Raw genomic sequence first — 19,364 nt, forward strand, 5'->3', positions numbered from 1 at the left:
TGAAATTCCCCAATTCAAGATGTTTTTGTATCTATATGGCTTCTAATCATGTTTCTAACAAAAACTGTAAACTTTTTTTAAGCAAAAATGTGGGTTTTTTTTAAACTGTAGTCATTATCTGGACTTAACAAAGCAGCAAATCTGAAAAATATTTAACCAGGTCCTACCTACCCACCACCTCCAGGGAGGTTGTCCCACTGAAGCAGATCTGCAGTAGAGTCCTCCACATGGTCCTGGCCACCTCCCAGCCTCCGGCTTCCCCACTGCCTGGCCCGCTGCGACTGCTGGCTTCACTGCCTGCTGCTGGCACCCGTGCTTTCCCTGGAACCTGTTTAGTTCTTGTCTCTGGCCTGCTGCTTCTCAGCCAGCTCAGTATGCTTGAGGATTATCATAGCAACACTTTCATAGGAAAGGCTTGGCTACTTCTTGCCCCTTAACAGATTGTTGACTGTTTTATCTTTGTTAAGCCTGAGCCCAGGAGGCAGCTTAGCAAGCCAGTTTTCTGATTTGTGACAGTTTGATTGAAGATCAGTTTGGGAAGGAAACTGTCATGAAGGGCCAAAGAAAGCACTCAGTCCTCAAACATCCAGTCTCCATTAGTGCCATTACCAGGAACTTGGCAATATCAGTCCAGGCCTGCAGACTGTCCCAGTTCTCAGTGCTGCTAGTGACTTCTTGATTTGATCATTGAACCTTGGAAAACGTGTGCCTGTCATGCCTATCAAAATGCAGACGTCAGACTGGGCTGGTGATGGTCATAAAATCACCTCATATTAACCCTGCCTACTGTCTCTGCTCTGCGCATGAAGAAATCAAGTGACCCTGCACAACTCACAGGACAGCTCGATCCCCCAGGGTTTGCCTGCTGCTCTCCACTCCAGCACTAGCAGCTCTGCACCTATGCCCCCAGCCTCCTCTCCTCCAGACCCTATTCTCAGAGTCCTCCATTCTTCTGTCTGATTCTCATTTCTCAGCCACCCAGGGGAAATTCAAGGAGCCCCACGCCGAAGAAGTGAGATCAAAGATACACTGTGAAGTCCAAGTGGCCAATCCAAGTGGCTCCAGCTTGTGTCCAATTTTTCCCAAGTATGATTCAGTTTCCCTGGCACCAGAGATCAACCCTATTATTGTCTTCAGAATAAAGTCTTATGTTTGGCTTCACCCCCAAGCATGAGGGTACAGTGTATCTGTCCTCTGACCTCATTCATCTTCCTAATGACCACCTCCTCTGTTGCTAAACTGTCCTAACTACCAGGACATCTGGTCTCCCTCTCAACAAATTGTCCTGCCACAATCTACCAAAAGACATGGAGCTGCATCTGCCCAGGCTTCTTCCCACTTGTAGCTAGCTCTACCTCCAGAATAAGCTGCTGTATCTGGAATTCTGACCAAACACTGAGTCTTAGAGATGCTTAGGGAAGTATGATAAAGTCTCCAGAATAGGATATCACCACCTGAACTGATGGGGATGTGTGTCCCACTATGATGCTACTCAGAAACATGAATCTTCGAAGGACCGCCTAGATCCTACTTGTATGGCTTCTACAGACCAAACTATACACCAAGAGAGGATCAACCAGTTGGGATCAGATATGCAAGAGTGTTATGGACAAGAAACCCAGGAAGGGGAGGAGTGCCTCAGATGGTGGTGTGAGTCTAACACCTGTGGAAAGAGAGGATGGTGGCTAGGAAGAGTTTCAAACACTAGAGCAAGAAGGTTCAGCCAAGACCGTGGGGAATTGTTGAACCACAGCGATCTATGAGGGAGTTCCATCTTGCTGGAATGCTCCAACTTTAGTTAAAATAAAAATGAAACCAAATGGAACTTGGAAGTTGTCTTAGAAAAAGGACACCACGGGATAGTGGACTAAGCCTGCAGCTCCAGCATCACTTGTGGGTACTGATTCAAGTCCTGGTGGCTCCCACTTATGACCCAGTTCCCTGCTAATGGCCTGAGAAGTCAGCAGAGGACAGCCCAAGGTTTTCAGCCCCTGCACCCACGTGGGAGACCTGGAGGGGACTCCTGGCTTCAGCCTGACCGAGCTTTGGCCATTACAGCCATTTGGACAGGAGGACCTTTCTCTCTCGCTTTTTGTAAAGCTGCCTCTCAAATAAAAATAAATAAATAAACTTTTTAAAAAGAAGAAGAGGAAGAAATTTGAGGCATTCATTCCACTCCATGCCTGTGTTCAGGTCAGGAAAGGGATCGCCAAAAGCTATGGATGAGATGAAGGCAACAGACTGGACTCTAACCTTGCAGGAAGCAAGATGGCAGCCTCCAAGTGGGCCACTGGAAGCCACAAGGCACCTGGAGTTAAAAGGGCATTGAATTGTCCTGAGAAATACTGGGCATAATCTGATGTGAGAGACCTGGTAAAAGTTGAGTGTGTGGCATCAGCTTCTAAGCCAGCTTGCCAACCAAATCTAGAGGGTCCACACACTTGATCAGAGGCTCACAGGGTAACCCGTGGCAGAATCCATAGGCTAGTGCAGAGGCCTCTCAATTCCAACTCCAAAGCCAACGCCTGCTCCCACTCATTCCTCCTGTGTCCCTCACCCACCCCACCCCAACTCGGCAGCAGGAAGGTCCTAGTTTAGATTTCCAGACTGATGGGCCAGGCATGGTAGCCTAGTGCATCCCTTGCACGCACTGGGATTCCATATGGACACCAGTTCTAATCCCAATGACCCCTCTTCACTTCCAGCTCCTTGCTTGTGGCCTGGGAAAGCAGTTGAGGACAGCCCAAAGTCTTGTGACCCTGTACCCTCATGAGAGACCCGGAAGAGACTCTGGGCTCCTGACTTTGGATCAGCTCAGCTTCGGCCGTTGTGGCCACTTGGGGAGTGAATCAATGGATAGAAAATCTTCCTCTCTGTCTCTCTTTCTCTCTTTATATCTAACTTTCCAACAGAAATAAAATAAAGATATATAAATAAATAAATCTTTAAAAAAAAAAGATTTCCAGACTTATAACTCCGTGAGCTCCTGGAATACTCATTTCTCTCTGATCTTCACTTTTGAAAATGATACATTTTATAATACTTATTACACACAAAAGTGCTTATTGTATTCACAATGGTATATGTAGTTTACATATATTCATACATGCATATGAATACCCATAAGCCCACAGTACAAACTAAGAACAGTAATATAATCCTCTGACACATTTTCTGTTCTACTGTAAAAAAGCTTTTGAATTGTTCTTGTTAAACACTGGGTACCCTATCAACCATATAAACATCATCAAAAATAAGATAATTTTTAATGAAAAATAAACACTAGGTACATACTAAAGAACAATCAGAAAGAAAAATTAAAGGAACAATATCTGTGTACCTTGTGCAGGCATTTGGTGCAAAATTTAAGAGGTCCCTTCAGATAACAGCACCCCATTTCAGATTGCCTAGGTTGAAGTCTTGGTTCCTATTCCAATCCAGTTTCCTGCCACTGGGCACCCTGAGGAGACAGCTCATAGCAGCTCATGTGCTGGCGTTTCTGCCATCCATTCAATACCACACTCCTGCCTTCAGCCTGGCCCAATCGGGTCTGCTGCAGACCTTTGGAAGGTCAACCAATGAATGGATAACCTCCCTCCCCCTTTCTCTTTCTTTCTCTCTCTCTCCCTTTCAAACAAATGAAGATGAATCATTTTTTAAAAAATAAAAAGAGCTTTATGAGAACACTTCAAAAATTTGTGGAGAAATTGAATTAAAGGCTAAGCTTACTTGGGCACAAAAATTTTTGAATATATGCATATTTTTTCAGATTCTGCATTTTCCATATTCTCTTTGAGGATCCTGACTATATTACTACCTCTGATCCTCCATGTGTGTGTCTCTCCTTATTTTTGTTCATGACTATTTGCTATCACATGGGGATGTAGTTCTTAGAACAAGTCCCAGGGAAAATCATTCTGTATTTAGAATGTTTGCAACACTTTGTAGAACACAAAATATAGCTACATAACATGGAAGATATTCATTTCACTTGGCTCTCCTTTTCCCAAATAAAATAAATTATTATTATGGGCAAGGAGGGATAGGGTGAGAGATGGAGAGAAATTTAAATTCATTGCTTTTGTGAAAGTCGGGGGCCATGACTTAGTTTTCCACGTACTTTGGAACAGCAGCATGGAGTCGAACAATGAACATTCCAACATAAGCATCCCCCTCCCCCCGACTTCTTCTTTTTCTCCTCAGGAGCTTCGTGTATCATATTCATTCTCTGCTGGTTTCTAAGTCATCCATTTTCTCAGGTTCTTTCACATTTAAAGATAATTCAAGTCTCTCCCATGTTAAAGCAAAACAAAATACCCTGGCATCTTGAATCTGTGTCTTTCTGATCTGTTTTCTTTTCCCTTCCAATGTTCTTGAGAGGGTGGTCTACACACGCAGCCCTGTCCTTGTCTCCTATCTTACTCTGTTTTCCACTGCTATAATAAATAACCCAAGATTGAGTAATGTGTAAAGAAAACAGGTTTACTTAGTGCACAGAAGTAGCCAAATCAATCAGGCGGTTTCCTCATTGCATGCTCCAAGCAGATCATGTGAGGTTGAGATCACATGGACAGACTGGAGTTAGTGATTCGGGGAGTAGCTAACTCATAATAAGTCACTTTGTAGATCGTATGAGGATAGACACATTGTCTCCTGAGATCAGTGTCATCAATTAGCCAATCACCTTCCTTTAGGCCTCACCTCTCAAGTGTCTCATCACAGCCAGCATCACTGCCTGCTGCAGCACCAGTATCCCACATGAACACCAGTTCAGGTCCTGGCTGCTCCACTTCCAATCCAGCTCTCTGCTAATATGCCTGGGAAAGCAGCTGAAAATAGCCCAAGTCCTTGGGCCCATGCCACCCCTGTGAAAGACTTGGATGAAGCTTCAGGCTCCTGGATTCAGCTTGGCCCAGTTCTCTCAGAGGATAGGAGGACAGACTAACTTTCTCTCCCAAAAAAAAAAAGACCTCAGGGCTGACACAGTGGTATGGCAGGCTAATCCTCTGCCTGCAGGGCAGGTATCCCATATGGTCACCTATTTGTGTCCCAGTTACTCTACCTTCCATGCAGCTCCCTGTTTATGGAAAAGCAGCAGAGGCCAGCCCAAAGCCTTGGGCCTCTGTACCCATGTGGGAGACTGGGAAGAAGCTCCATGCTCCCAGTTTTTGACCAGCCCAAACATGGCCATTGCAGTCTTTTGGGAAGTGGACTCTCTCTCTCTCTCTTTCAAGTAAAAAATAAATAAATAAATCTTAAAAAAAAAAAAAGAAAAAGAAAAAAGAAATCCTCCTCACTTCTCAACACCTCCCAGCTGGGTACCAAGATTCCCACAGGGGACTCACTTGGACCACAGCACCTTCAACCGACCCCCAACCCCTGGTAATATTTTCCTGCTCTCTTTCTTCCCCAGGCCCTGAACCTGCCCAACTCTGTTCTGCAAGATCACAAGCTGTCTCTTATTAAACCCAAACACCATTTACAAGTCTTCACCTGACCTCAGCTCTGAGCATGAAAGGGTGCCAGCAGCACTCCTCAGAGCCCTTCCATCCCTCACCTTCCATCAGCCTCCTTTCCTGCTGCTGCTCCAGCTCAGTATCTCCCAGAGGATTCCCTGCTTGCCCTTTCAAGGTTGATGTTCCCAGAAACGTTTCTTCGCAAGACTCTCCACCTGCATATCCTTGTGGGTGTGCTCACTCAACTCCTTCTCTGGCAGTGAATTTTTTCCCCAAACAACTGAAACCACATGTCCCAGGAGAGTTTCCATGGACAGCCAAGACAGGCACTGGACACAGAGTCCTGCAGTGCCAGCACGAGGAGCAGAGACGATCCAGCATTCTGGTATAGTGCCTTTGGAATTTTGCTGAGTTATACTTACTAGGTGGGATTATCCATATGAACAGAAGTGTTTTAAAAAGACACTGTAAGACTTCTTAGGTATTTATTACATACCAGGGAGCTTGCTAATTGTTAAATGTGGCATCTTATTTAGTTTTTCATGACAATTACATAGGGTATATTGGCATTGCCATTTACAGAATTTCAGGAATGTACACAAGATATCTGGGTCCAAAGAGAAATCGGGATAGTACCCCCAAGTCTGGATACTACATAGTTTTCATTCTTCCCCATGACTCAATTGATGCCCAGGCTCTGGTCCAGTCCCAGGCTTGCAGGCATTTGAGAAGTGTACCAGTAGATAAGACTGAGCCCTATCCTGCAACCCTGTTTCTCTTTCTCTCTCCCTCTTTTCTCTCTCGAGATTTCTCTTTCATAAGCAAATGACTTTTACAAGTATAAAAATAAAAGAATGCAAAAAGGTGGGGGAAGTATAGAACAATTAGTACAAATATAACACAACAAAATTAATCAGGAATTACATAACGTGCAATTAAACAATATATACCATCTAAAAGGGGAAGAAAAATGAACTGACAGTCTGATTTTAAAACTCAATTATTTGATGTTTAGAAGAAACATGACTAACCATGGACTCAGAAAGAAAAATTACTGGAAAATATACCTTACTGACAGAAGCCAAAAGAAAACTGACACTACTATGTTACTATCTAAGAGACTCTAATAGTATAATCATTTCTAGATGTCCAAAGAGGCAATTACTAATAGCAAAAATCTGAATTTACAAAGATGTGTTAAATAAAAATGTGTATGTAACTACAATGTCTGTAAATATGTATGCAGCAAAATAAGACAATATTCCTCAACATTTGTCAGACTAAGCACACAAAAATAAGTAAAGATGTACAGATATTTAGACTCAGGCATACAAATGTATAAATAGGAGAATCAAGAAAACGGAATAGGGTAAAGACACATTTTTAACAGACAGAGAAGCATTAGCCAGGATGAAGCAGAGAGGGTATTCTAGGAAATCGAAGAGGACAGACCGACGGCAGAAGGGCATCTGGCGGCTGACACAGGAAAGCAATGGAGACAACAGTGTGGTGTTGGACTGACCAGATATCCCAGCGCCATCCAGAAGCTGCAATCTGAACTCCACCAGCAGCCGGAACTTCGCCAGCAACCAGGTAGAAAGGGGAGTTCACCAGGAACTCAAGAGGTGAAAACATAGACCTGCCCATCCTGCTGGTTTGTTTAATTTGACCAGGAGCAAAGACACAGCAGATCCCAAACAGGTAGTGCAGGACAGGTGGATTTCACAGCCAAGTCCCTACCCCCATAGCCAAATCAGGCATCATTTTGTGCACCGAGGCAAAAGCTAAAGGACAGGACTGCACATGCATTAAGCTGGGAGTGAACTCATTTCCGGCTCAGTGATTTGCAATAACATGGCATCCTATGGGTTCCACCCAAAATAGCTCCAGGTAGACCCCAGACCTTAATACCCAACAGATCCAGAACTCCATGAGCAGCACATCAGGTGCCATTTTGTACAGTGTGGCAAAGGTCTTGAAACTGCAAGGACAACAGTGAGCTGCACACGGGCTAAGCTGGGGGCCAACACACAGAGTTGAGTGCCTTGCAATGGTCCCACATCAAAAATAATACTGATTTTGGCAACTTATGACTCAAAATAGATTCCTGTGGCCCTCAAAACTGTATCATGAAATGATAATAATAATAATAATAATAATAAATGAAAAATGGGGGGGCGTGACTTAGCAGGCTGAGCCTTCACCTGCAATGTTAGTGTCCCATTTGGTCATCGGTCCATGTCGGCAGCTCCAGTTCCAATTCAGCTCCTTGCTTATGGCCTAGGAAAATAGCAAAGGATATCTCAGTTCCTTAGGCCCCTGCACCCGTATGGAAGACTCAGAATGAAGCTCCAAGCTCCTGGGTTGCGATCAGCTCAGCTCCGGCAGTTGCAATGAATTGGGAAGCGAACCAGTGGATGGAAGCTCTCTCTGCCTCTCTTCTTTGAAACTCTGCCTTTCAAATAAAAATAAAACCTCATGGGGAAAAAATGTACAGGTAGATAGAAAGAGAGCGAGATCTTAACATACCAATACAGACCCCAGAGAGGGGCAGTCGGACCACCCAAGGATGACCCTGTTATCCCAAGTTGCAGAATTTCATTTCTCTTTGAGGTTTGAAAAGAAATAGAAGCGCAGAAGTACAAAGGTGTGGCAGCCACATTCCAGAAAGTCTCCACCTACTTCTGAGAAAAACCTTGACTATTCCTATTATTAGAATGTACTTGCCCTTTCGTTAAGAAACCCTTATCCGGGCCTGGTGGCGTGGCCAAGCAGCTCCTCTCCTTGAACAAGCCGGGATCCCATATGGGCGCCGGTTTTAATCCCAGCAGCTCCACTGCCCTTCCAGCTCCCTGCTTGTGGCCTGGGAAAGCAGTCAAGGACAGCCCAAAGCCTTAGGACCCTGCACCTGCGTGGGAGACCTGGAAGAAGCTCTGGGCTCCTGACTTCAGATTTGCTCAGGTCCAGCCATTGCAGCCACTTGGGGAGTAAACCATGGGATGGAAGATCTTCCTCTGTCTCTCCTCCTCTCTGTATATCTGACTTTCCAATAAATAAATAAATCTTAAAAAGAAAAAAAAGAAACCCTTATTCTATTGTGCACAGCTCAGAGATGAGGTCACTCTTCTCTGTATACCTGCACTCCTCGCAACAGTATGAGCACCGTTCTCAATAAAATGCTTGCTGCTTGCTAGTCACTACTGTCTGACTTGCTTATAAATTCTTTCTTGAACTGAAGTCAAGAACCCAGGTCCCAGGCAGCCCTTCCTGTCCAGTGCCAGACCTGGTAGACATACAAAGAAGACCATACTCTTGCAGAATACAGATTGTTCAAACATACTATATTACAATAACAAATTTAAACAAATCTCAAAATAATGAAATTATGATTCGTATTTTCAGATTACCATGAACTTGACTATGAATCCATAATTAGAGATTTATTGCATATTCAGAAATTTTAAAAATGCACATTCAACCAGCCCAGTGACCACAGGAAAAAAATTAAAGAAGTGAAAGCAATTTCATTTGAATGATGAAACCATTATATGTATTAAATAATTGTAATTTGAAAAACAAAATAATAAATTAAAATTTGCAAAATTAAGTAAAATACTAAAGAAAGTTACATCCATTAAAGGTTTAAAATAATGAAAACGCATTGATCTGAAAAGGCCAAAGCAGAAAGAGAAAAATATACCCAAATAAGTCAAAAGGGAAAGAAAATAATGTTGAAAGAGAAAACTTAAGCAAGCAAAAACTAAGCAGCATTTCTGACAATGCTGAAAGAAAAGAGAGCAAATTAAAAATGGTGCAGCACGGACCCGGCGCGGTGGCGCAGTGGTTAAGGTCCTCGCCTTGCACGCCCAGATCCCATATGGGCGCCGGTTCTATCCTGGCAGCCCCGCTTCCCTTCCAGCTCCCTGCCTGTGGCCTGGGAAAGCAGTCGAGGACGGCCCAAAGCTTTGGGAACCTGCGCCCGCCTGGGAGACCCGGAAGAGGCTCCTGGCTTCGGATCGGCATAGCATCGGCCATTGTGCTCACTTGGGGAGTGAATCATCGGATGGAAGATCTTCCTCTCTGTCTCTCCTCTCTGTATATCCACCTTTCCAATAAATAATAATAATAATAATAATAATAAATCTTTTTTAAAAATGGTGCAGATGGTTAAATGAGATACTATGAACAGAGAACACAGCATGGGACCAGTGAGGTTGACCTGCTGCCTCTACTTCTACTGACACTTCATGCCAATCCCACCCTGCTGGCCCACCCTAACATGGTCTGGCCTGCTTGGGTTCAGCGGCCACAGAGCCATGGCTCCCTGTTGAAATCTGATGAGATGGCATACTTGTGTGACATTTACCTGAAAGACCTTCAAGCATTACAGCCGGGGGTCTGACATCAGGGAAGAAGGCTCTGACCCAAATTGTGGAGAGGAGGAAGTAGAAGAGGACAAGAACTTGGGGCCCTAGAGGGCTACAATGTGGGAGTAGCCAGTGATGTGGATCTGCAGGGAGCTGAAGCCTTTGACACCAAAGAACACCAGTTCACCTGTTTGACCTACGAGGAGTCCAAGGATGCCCTCAAGCAACACATGCCCAGCCTCTGTGCTAAAGGCCACTGATGCTCAGTGCCAATAGCTGCACCCTCCCTATGCCATTTGTATCCCATTCGACGGCTAAACTTCCAGTGGTTAATTTCTACTGGCAGGTCTCAAAGATTTGGACTAGGTATGAGCCTAATTATGCTCAGCTGCTCATTGAAGCTCAAGTTCAGTCTAATCCATCAAAACATGCACCCACAACCCATCCCCTCACTACTGTGCTGTGTGCATGCAGCCAGCTTGATGGAATGAACTTTTTATAACTTGTTCCCATAACCAGTTTTGCTGCAGCTGCTGGAAGCAGCGCCACTCAGTGCTTGTCAAGTCTGGCATGAGGGTAGGAGTCTTTTGCATGGCTCAGTACTGTCCACTTGGTACTCAGAAGAACTTTGTGTTTCCAGTGCTTCCCATTGAAGACAGGAGAGACAGACACAGGTGCTACTCTTAGGGACTATGTGGCAGGTCCCCAGCAGCTCCAGCTGGGCCCCAGTGTGGACTGCCTCACTGTTATTCAAGTATAGAAGCCTAGAGCCACCAAGCACAGCACAATAGGTCCAATGAGGTCTTCTGCTTCTAGTGTTGTCAGAGGTATCACGCCCATGCAGACTGTGCCACAATCCAGAAATGGCTCACAAAGTGAAATGGCCAACTAATTAGAGTCCACACTAGAAAATGTGCCAAGTACAACATCTGCTTTGAGCAGAATGGAGGCTGCAATGACACGCAATGCTCCAAGTGTGAATGCAACTTTTGCTGACTGTGTCTAGCAAATCAGGAGACACATGCTAGTGAATACTATGAGTATACAGTCAGTATAAGGAGAATCCTAACATAGTCAACCAGAGCCAGAGAAACCCCGGCTAGGGAAGTCCTCACAAATTACCTGTTCTACTTAGGAGATGGGAAAACCACAACAAAAGCTTGCAGCTAGCTAGAGGCACCGATGTACAACGGATGCATGAAAAGATTCAAGAGAGGGCAATGAGCCCTCTGGGGACGTGGATCAACTAGCATCATCCAGAGAACACGGCCAACCTCTTGGCCAAGTGTCAATACGACTGCATTGAATCTATCCATTTGCCTGCTATGCAGAGTCTGGACCCAGGGAGAAACTGCTTGAAAACCAGCAGGCTCAGCGGGCGGCTGAGATCAAAAAGCTCTCATACAAAGTGGAATGTGCCGACAGCTAAGCCAGGGACTCAGAAAGCCAGATGCTCACATAGAGAAGTCTGCTAAAGGATTTCCATGAGACTTACGTGGAGACATAGACGTGCTGGAGCAGGGAAGATATAGCCACAAGATCTCCCAGCTGCCATTCTGCATGCTACAGGCTCTGCCTTTTACTGACCGTCAGGGCCCCCCACCCACCCACTTGAGGGACAGCAGCAACACTGCTTGGGCAATTTCTGCTTTCCTCTCATCTTTGGGCTTATTGTTTCTATCAGGGTAGAGGCCACATTGAGTTGACCTCTTTCCAGGACTTCAAGTTTCCCCTGGATGTTTGTTGGGAAGAAGATAGGGTTTTTTTTTGTTGTTGTTTTTTGGGTTTTTTTTTTTTCCTAAATAGCTATTAAGAGAATTAAATCATTGCAACTTACAGCATTTTCAGAGGTTGTGCAATGGTACCACAAAAATGACTCTTTTATAATACTAACACAAATCCCTTTTACAAAAATAGTTTAGCTTTAGTGCTTCACCTTCAGCTGTTTTACTTAGAATGTACTAGATCCTGGTCACCCATCCTGACTCAGAATGGTGCTACTCCAAGCGGATTCCAGGGTAGCCATTGCTTTCCAGATTCAAGTGTTTGAGCATCACTGGAGTCCCAAGGGAGATGCAGGGCTGGCAGGTGGGGTGGGGATAGACTGACTAGGCCTGCACAATGGTCATGGAGTTGTTTCAGGCCTCCTGCCTTTCCTTGGCAGTCAGGAGACAGTTAATGCTCACTCTTCTTGCCATGGGATGTTGCCACCTCTGGTGATGTTGGTGTCTGTGGGCTCCTCTCTATTACTGAAAGGGAGGTTAATCTGGGTCTGGTTCCTGAGGCCAGAGTCCACAGAAGTACACAGATGGGTGGTATTGCCACACACAGGGACACAGTTGCATCCCAGGCCTTCCTTTTATCCACTGCAAAAAAAAATACACAAATCCACTTTTGAGGAGAGTTCTCCAAAATATATTTGCTTTACTCTGGACCCCATGAGTCATGTTACTTGGAGCATGACCAACAACTGCTAGCACACGGGGTGTGTTCCCCTTTGCCCATTTCTAGCCATCTGAGGACAGCACCTATAGTGCCTGCAACTCTAAGGCCAACAGAGTCCTCAGTGAGTGGCCTCAGCTCCTGTGTGAGGAAGTGAATGGATAGAGGAAAGAGTTTTTGCCCAGTCGATTGCAAGGGAGTCAGCGTTTCACCCAGAGCCCTGTGTGTTCTGAATCTGGTTCTCTGGATCTTTGGAAAGTTGAATCTGTGATTTCTATGATTTTGTTCAATGGCTCCACTCAGATGGCAAGAGCAAATTAGAGCTCTGTGAATATGATGGTGGAAATTCCTTGATAGTTCCTACATTCTCACCTCCAGTCACAGGACAGCTGTGACTCGTGAGATCGTGGGGCACGTGGCCTTGCTGTGGCTTCCCTTTTTATCCCTTTCTTCTTCATATCCTTTTGTTTTTCTTCTAAGAAAAGGTTAATTGAGGCAATGTCAATCTGCTCAATGCTGAGCTATTTCTTCAACATAAACTGTAAATTTCTGATTGCAAAAAATATATATGTTATCAATAGTTTTGCTCCCAAGAGTTTGCAAATTCAGATGGAATGGAAATACTTTTAGAATAAGTATCCTAAAAGATAGAACTAAACAAACTAGCTAATCTGAAACAAAAGGCAGACTATTCCTACAACTACACAGGAACGTGAGAATTAAAAACATTTACACACACATACCCCGTACACAAGAAATGCGGCCTCAGTTGGTTTAACTGCCCAGTTCTTCAGCATTTTTACAGGAAGATAATTCTAATGTTACAAAACTCTTCCAGATAACAAAGTAATGTATCTTTAATTTTTTTTCCTGAGGTTAGTACAGTCTTGACATCAAAACTTAAGCAAAGCAGTACAACAACATCAACAACAAAAACTCTCCATTCTCTATTCACGGACATAGGTATTTGTAGCACCTAACTAATAAAGGTCTTTTGAACAAGAATGTTGATTTTTTTTTTTAATAAGTCAACAAGCAAAATGCCAGCCAGTACGAAAATGAATGAAGGATTTGGGCACTTCACAAAAGGACAACTGCAAATACCCAATCAATTTATGAAAAGATGCTAAAACCTCAAAATACTCAGGGAAATCAAGGTGTGAGATTTCCCAGTGCTTAAAGCACAATATATGCCTAACAATATCAACCTGTAGCAGTCAGATTTTTCACTCTAGTGAAACATCTGAGACATGCTTATAGAAACTGCTGACCTACACACTGGGGATTCACACTCCAAGATCAAAGGCCCCACCTTAAAGCAACATAATCAGATTGTTTCTCCCCTCTTAGCACCACTGACAAAATACTTCAGAGATAAACTACAAGAGTTAAAGGGTCAGATCGCATTCCAATCACAGCATTTTGCTAGTGTGGCCCTGAATTGCATATCCTTCTCAGATAGAAATGCAATCATTTCCTCCCCACCCATTCTAAACTATTTATCCAGTCCAATCCCAAGTCCAATTCCTTTCTTTGATCTCTAGTTTGGTTCCACTCTCACAACTTCATTAGGCCTCATGCCATTGGGGGTTGTCTGACGAAGCTCTTAACTCTACAGAAACTTATATTAAGAGCTTCAGCAGGCAACCACCAAAGGCATATAAATATAAATATATGTATATGTGTGTGTATATATATATATATTTTTTTTTTTTTTTGCAAAGTCAGATATACAGAAAGGAGGAGAGAGACAGGGAGGAAGACCTTCTGTCTGATGATTCACTCCCCAAGCGACCACAACGGCCAGTGCTGTGCCGATCTGAAGCCAGGAGCCAGAAACTTCTTCCAGGTCTCCCACACAGATGCAGGGTTCCAAAGTTTTGGGCCGTCCTCCACTGCTTTCCCAGGCCACAAGCAGGGAGCTGGATGGGAAGTGGAGCCGTAGAGATTAGAACTGGCGCCCATGTGGGATCCTGGTATGTTCAAGGAGAGGACTTTCGCTCACCATGCCAGGCCCAACTCTACAGAAACTCATGTCCAGCTTCCCAGCCCTTCCTTTGGAATTTCATGGCCACATGGAATTGTCATGGTGCCATAATTGATACACTATGACTGCCTGAAAAACAAACGCCATCCCATGGTTGCTTATGCCAATGTCACCAGCACAAACTACACCTAGAAAAAAATGAACCATGCTATATCTCAGAAAGGCTACACAGGCTGAGCCCAAGGTGGGGAAGGGGAGAGAATCTGTGAGTTATTCTTGAGCAACATCTGGTAAGCATCCCAGAATCCCACGAAAAAAATCCATCCTTCTGTTGATAACCTTTTCAGCAGGCACGTGGTCCTCAGCTGCACCTTCCATTCTGATCCTGCCTTGTCTTCTCCTTCTCTGGCCAAGACAAAAATTCTGTAAATCTTTCCATCGTGCCTCCTTTTGAATCATACATTTTACCTTTGAGTCATGCAGTTAAAAGCCATCATGTAGAAGCTTCACTATCTCCTGTGCCACATACCCCAATCCACAATTTTCAATTCAGTGTTCCATGAAGTATTCAGGACACTAAGTAGACAAGTGCTTTACTATGGTAATAACAAGGGTAGCATTTAATCCAATTTCAAATCCATCTTCATTTCCATCAGACATTACTATCCACATTTCCATCATCAGTCAAGTCAGGACTACTTAACCAATCTCTAAGATATTCTGGCTCTTTCCCGGATTCCTCATCTTCCAAGTCTTCATCAGAATCATGATGTTCCATTTACAGCATTCTAAGCACTTCTGGGCCTGTTCCTCCAGAGTCTTTCAGCACAGGCCAGTTACTCAGTTCCAGAGCTTCACATCTTTAGATATCATCATACTAGCACTCCCATCCTTAATAATCTGTATTATTCTGCCTTTAATCTCTAACAAAATACCTGAAGAAGGTGAATTTTATAAAGAAAAGGAGTTTATTTTGGCTCACAGTGCATAGTCCAAGATTAGCTATGGCCTTTGGTTCGGCCTCTATTAGCAGTGTTTTTACTGCAGGGCTCCGAGGAGGTAGGGACTATCATATAACAAGAGACCGGAAGTAGCACATGTCTATAGCTATGTGCTCTTTCCATCTGCTTATAAAGTCGCCAGAAGGCATTCATGTGGGATCCACCCTAATGATCTAATTAACTTTAATCAACTCCCAAAGACCCTACCTCTAAATGTCATGATCAGATTGATTTCTACCCCCTTTATTACATTGGCATGAACCTTTCAGGACTGGAGTTCTGCATGAGTTTGGGGAAAGGGACAAGTCCAACATAAACCGTGGCACAAATGTTGGCAAAGAAAATAGGACTCATAGATTCCTGGTGAGAGATTACATTTGACCTACTATCTTGGAAAATATTGTTGCAATTATTCAAGATACGTTTACACCTATGACTAACATGTTTCACTTTTAACCACATTTAGATGTATGTGGAGGCATGCCATCACATTTTTTGTAATATCCAAAAATGAGAATAAATCAAATCTCCAACAACAGTGGTCACATTGCTATCATCCAATCCCAAAAGGACATCCTTTGCTATTCTTTCCCACAAAGCTCATAAACAGATAAAATTATGGTATTATGTTTACTGTTATATACCTTGACAGAAAACTAGCAAGAAAAGCAAGCAGGTGATTGCCATAGAAGTTTTAGGGATCTGTAGGGAGAAAAGAGGTGTTTGTGACCAGCAAGGGGTCAAGAAAGCTTCGAAGGTTCTTTCATGTTCTTCAATTCCTTTGATGCATGTGGTGATCACACTGACGTCTACAGTAACTCGTTAAGTTCCACATTGTTACTTTATGGACATTTCTCAATGTGTAATATTTCACAAAAAGTTATTTTAAACTAAGAGAATAAACCCAAATGTAGAGTGATGCTGTGTATTGGGAGAGACAGAGACATAAAAGAAGAGAGTACAGGACCCAGGAAGTCTCAGCTCACTGACAATGTTCTGACTCTCTAATGGGGTAACAGATCCATGGCTATTCACTTTATTAGTATGCATGATAACTTACATGCACGTTACACATTTTACAACAAATGCCATCATAATTTATTATAAAGTTTTAGAAGGAAAGGGAGAAATATTCAGATTGTCTTCTGTTGTTTCATTTGTATTCAGATATTCACTCTTCTTTTCTGCAAAAGCTTAAGTTCAGCAAGTTCTGAGTGAATGAACGTATTTTTTTCACAGCTGTGGGACTGTGACAGTGTCACTTTGAGAAAATCAGAACCTACTGTATACAGCCAGAAGGCACTGGACAATTTCAAATAGAAGTAGCAATTTCTAAATCATCTGTAAGACATTTAATACTTGAGAAAATTATTAGTATTGTCAACCACTGTTTTTTTAAATTCTTTCTTAAGCTAAGCCAGACCATCAAGAAAAATCGTGAAATCATCTTTCTTCAGCCCCTCTAAGAACTGCATTATTTAGTTATGATTAACTCTTGGCATTTTCCTCTTAGGCAGGATTAAAACAGAAATCATCCAAGCAGAAAATGAAAACATTGTATCCCAGGTACTACTTATATCAATTCTAGCATTCCAACTTACAGGAAAGCTTCACCTAGCATATTCCTGATCCCAGGCAAAATAAATTGTCTACTTTATGATGACCACTTACTTAGGTGAGAGCATCTCCCCAGTGTAGACACAAAGTCAAAATTTTATAGATGTCATGAATCTTACTTGTCTTAATCCTTCTTTAAAGCAACTTGCAAATATTGATTGATGCCCTGACTCTTGTGTATATTTCAAACACAATGGGAAAGAAAGGCTAATGGTAAAGAATAAATAAGATTCTGGGAACTATGGCCAAGGGAGGGAAGCATGAGAGAATTTATGTCAACTTACTGAGGCCAGGCAACCTGCCCACTGCACAGAAACCAGAGCTGCTTACTGCCCAACAATTAAAAAAAAAAAAAGACTAATTAACTTCAGAGTGTTTCATTTTAAAAAGAGAGAATACTAAAGATAAAGAAATTACCCTGAACCTCTCCAGAGTGAGAGAAAAAAGAAAACAAAGCTTATCACCAAAAATACAGCAAACCTTTGGATGACATTTGATTTCTCTGCAATATTAGTTGTCAACACACAATAGAGCGACATTTTTGGAGTTCTGAAGAAAAACTATTTCTTGTTTAAAAGTAAGATACGAAGAGTTTCTGGCTAACAGGAAAGGAAATAAGAAGGTTAATATCTAACCATTGGAGAAACTACAAATGAAGACTGAGATCTATATCAAGCTGGGGAAGGAGAATAAATTATCAATCACTGTAAGACAAAGCCAATAGGAAATGTGTATGATCCACAGACACAAATACAGTGAGAAATGTGGAAGCCTGCAAATGGGGCAGAGGTGAGCATAGGAACTGTTTCTGGGAACCCTACGCAATAGTCTCTGGCAACATTGAAAATATGCCTACTGAATATTCATTTGAAAGAAATAGAATAACAGCAAAGTAATAGCAAACCCTCATGTTCTATTTATCAAATTGTTGAAGTGCTGCTCAGAGTTGACGAAGATGCTTAATGAAGGTCATCTTCCAGGAGTGCCATCAGAACTACCAACTGGTAGCACTTTCCTCAAGGGCAATTTAGGAAGATGTATCAAAAACGTTTCAGCCACACAAAACTTTTCAACCACCAGGAACTGATTTTGTCAAATAATAATAATTTTTTAAAAACATGCTAATATTCACATACTAGGATGTTCAGCAAATTTCCACTGACTAGACTCCTCAAATGCCCACACCAGCCAGGCCTTGGCTAGACTAATGCCAGGAAGCAGGAACTCCATTTGGTCCCCTACATGGAGGGACAGGATCCACAAGCTTGAGTCACCACCTGCTGTTCCCAGCATACACATCAGCAGGAGGCCGAGTCAGGAGCATGGTAGCCAGGACACCAAGTAGGCATTCCAATATGGAATAAAGGCATCCTACGTGGGAATTTAGACACTGTGCCAAAAGCATGGCCAGGTATTTTTTTTAACTTTCTCAGTAGATTCTAATCTGCAAACATGGCTGAAAGCTACTGCCTTAGCACCTGCTCTATATACTGACTCTCTTGACACTGCAGTCACCAAAGGGCAATAATAACACACACACCTGAAGCCCACCTCACCCTAAGATTCTGATTTAATTGGTCTCACCATGACCTGTGCTTTGGAATTTTTACCTCAATCCATAGCTTCCCACTCAATATACATCTCTCTCATCTTCTCACTGAGATTTGTTTCTTTATTAAGAATTTTATTAAAATATTAAAAATCCCACTAAGGAAAAAAGATACTAAGGATTTGCAATCCTTGACCATTTAGTAGGAACAAAATGTACACATGTAACCTTTCACATCAACAGTTTTAAGTTTTGCCTATGGGGAAAGAGAATAGAGTAATAAGACAAAAGATTTCTGAAGGCCTGATACATCAACTGTATTAATAACAATAAGGGAGAAACCACAAGAAAGAAAAATTCAGACCCAAGATAAATTTTCCATGCATGTGAACATGGAAAATAGCACAAAAAGATATACTGTATGATTCCATGTATAGCAGATATTCAGAGCTGTCAGTCATAAGGATGGATAAAAGGACAGTAGCTGCCAGGAACTGGAAAGATGGGGAGGGAATGGAGAGTTCTTATTAATGGGGACAGTTTCAGTTCTGCATGATGACAAGAGTTATGGAGCTGGATGCTGCAAAGCATTACACAATGACATGAATGCATTTAATATATTGAAGTGCAAACTGAAAATACTTAAGTTAATAAAATTTATGTCATGTATATTTTACCACAATAAAAACTGCGGGGAAAAATGTAGAGGAGGATAATGTCTAAAACCCCAAGGTCAGGTCTAGGCCAGTAGCTGAGCTTTACTGAGATTACCCAGATATTGTCAAAGTCAAGTTACCCTGTGACATCCACTGCCCATTCTAAACTTCAGGAGGAGTGTCTTTGTGGCCAGAACCTCAATTTACCCTATTTTTGTTTACAAGACCACACTGAACATATCTCTGGGCCCCTAATATGATGAAATTGACCTCCTCAATCAAGATTTTC

The 19,364-nt window shown here is 42.7% G+C and overlaps 1 pseudogene; it reads left to right on the plus strand.

Annotated features, from left to right (window-relative positions):
• The first annotated feature begins 9,655 nt into the window (after positions 1 to 9,655).
• LOC121164623 lies at positions 9,656 to 11,298 on the plus strand (annotated as a pseudogene).
• The last annotated feature ends 8,066 nt before the right edge of the window (positions 11,299 to 19,364 follow it).

Source organism: Ochotona curzoniae, unplaced genomic scaffold, assembly GCF_017591425.1.
Source record: "Ochotona curzoniae isolate NIBS_2020 unplaced genomic scaffold, NIBS_Ocur_1.0 contig_883, whole genome shotgun sequence".
Taxonomy (NCBI): domain Eukaryota; kingdom Metazoa; phylum Chordata; class Mammalia; order Lagomorpha; family Ochotonidae; genus Ochotona; species Ochotona curzoniae.